The sequence below is a fragment of the Olea europaea genome, chromosome 12 (assembly GCF_002742605.1).
Source record: "Olea europaea var. sylvestris chromosome 12, O_europaea_v1, whole genome shotgun sequence".
NCBI lineage: Eukaryota > Viridiplantae > Streptophyta > Magnoliopsida > Lamiales > Oleaceae > Olea > Olea europaea.
Window position 1 is genome coordinate 666,193 of NC_036248.1, and position 2,544 is coordinate 668,736.

The following is a 2,544-nucleotide window of genomic DNA, read 5'->3' on the forward strand; positions in this document are numbered from 1 at the left end:
GGGTTGTTATCAATTTTATACTTAATTTTAATATTTACATATTATTTTTCCCTTAAAAGAAAATATTGCAATTATAAATACTTGATTTTTTGTATTAGAAGAAAATATTGTAATATATAAATAATTAAATATTTGATTTTTGTATTATAATACGTCAAAAACTCGTACATTTTCATACTTCAATCTGTTTATTTTATTTTTTTTAATGTTTTTGGCACCTTAAATAAATGATTGTGATATGTCCTAACTAGTCGTTGGATGTCAAATTTCTCATTGAATTAGAGAAGCAAATTTGGCTGAAATTTGACTTTCAATCAATAAATACATAATAAATACATACTTATTATGCACAAGACTGAACAGTGTAAAACTTATTAAAAAAAATAAAAATTGATCTATTTATTTGTATTCAGTCAACGAATTTAACATGCCTATAAGAGTCAATATTACAATCAAGAAATTGCAAATCTTCGAAAAATAAAAATCATGACTTTACGTGAAATATCGATGTCGGTGTATTAATAAATCCTAAAATATATCTATATATATCCTGAAAAAACACCTTTTTGTTTTACGCGCGGCCAAGCTTGAATTTAATTTAAGTTAAATATATCTAAAGTTTATAATATTTTGTAACGATCCGACCCCTTTACTCAAGTCGTTAATTTATGTATATTGTTCGCTATGGAGGAAGCTGAGCCTATCTTACCCCTCATGAAATTCTATCGCGTCTCCAGGATTCAAATCCACCTCCTTTATTTTATGAAAAAATCAAGTTGAAATCTGGTATCACCTGAACACGTTTTAAATACTTTTTTTATGTTTGACTTTTTTTGAATGTTAGTAGCACACCGTTAATTTTTTAAAATTAAATTGTTCGCCTTTTCTCTTGTACCATTTATTAGCAAAGGGATTGGGAAAATTTTACCTTTACATAATTATTGTTCATCGTCCATAATGTGATGTGGCAATCATTCGGTTGTTGATGTGTAAGTGTGAAATTTGAATTAAAAGTTGAATCTAATACCACGTGTAATTATAGATACCATTATGTAGACAATTATATACATGTAACACTTCCTGAGAGATTGACCCCTATTCACTTCTATGGCAATGACCGCATTCACTACATCCTCTGGAGTTAGAGCTGCATCCGTTGCTTACAACTGAGTCATTTAAAATCTACTTTGGGGAAAAAAAATTCACTTACTTTTATAGCAAACATGCTGTTACCAATTGAATTATATGAAATCCACTTCAAGTAAAAAAGAAAAGAAAAAGAAAAAAAAAAGGTGATTGTTTGTTTACTCTTCGTTTTTCTTCTATTTCTTTGCAAACGTGTTCACTACTTGAAATAAGGGCCTGTTTGATACATGCCATTTTCCATGGAAATTTTCTTTATTTTCCGCATTTTTCCTTGTTTGATTACAAGAATCTTGCCTGAAATTGATTTTCTCTCCCCCGACCACATGACCCCTTTTTCTTTGATTTGGTGTTTTAGTAAAAATTTATTTTCTTTTTTTTGCCAATTGGAATAAATTCCATCTACAACTGTAACAATTCTATTTATTTAATTGACAGTTTCTATGAAAAAAGTCAGACAAACACCAAAAGATAGAATATTTCAATATTTTTTAGGTAAAAAATTATATCAATCAAATACGTTTAATTGACAATTTTCAATAAAATAAATTATAGACAATTTAATTTTTCAAAATTCGTTTTCTTCCCCATTCAAATTTCATTTTTGCATTCGAACAGGACCTAATTGAAATCAACATCGAGTTGGAAAAAGTAATGACCCACTTATTTTTGTCGTATTTCTTGACTTATGTGTTGACCAATTGAATTATTTGAAATCAAATGCGAGTCCAAAAAAGTAATTACTCGCTATTAATATTCTTCCTTTTACTTTTCTTGGCAAATGTGCCCACCACTTCAGTCATTTGAAATCAACTTCGAATTGAAAAAAGTACTTGTTCGCTTACTCTTTCCTTTTTCTATTCTTGGGAAATGTGCTCACTTAGACATCAAAGTTCATCAAAATTTACATATTTACACGATGCTACGTGATGCCCTATCATTTGCTAATTTAAAATACTATCAATTTTTTTATCAATTTTTTTCCTTCCACATTATATTGTGTAATCCATTATGTACATATAGGAAAAATTCTAAATTAGTAAGAGCTTGTTTGGGAGTGATTTTGAGAATTGATTTTTTAATCGTTAAGAGAAAGGTGGGATCCACCTGTGGAAGTAGAAGTCAAATATGACGACTGAAATAATGAAATAACGGTTAAAAAATTAATTTTTTGGGGAAAAAAATCACTCCCAAACAGCCTGTAAATGTTCTTACTAACTGTATGTTATTACTCCTTTTTTTTTTCCCTGTATCTTAGTAATTGTAATTACCAGCTGAATTATTCAGAATCAACTTCAAATTGAGAAAAAAAAAAGAAGAAGAAGAAGTAATTATTCATTTAACTTTTTTTCTTTTTCTATTTCTTGACAGATGCTCAACAATTGAATTCTTTGAAATCAA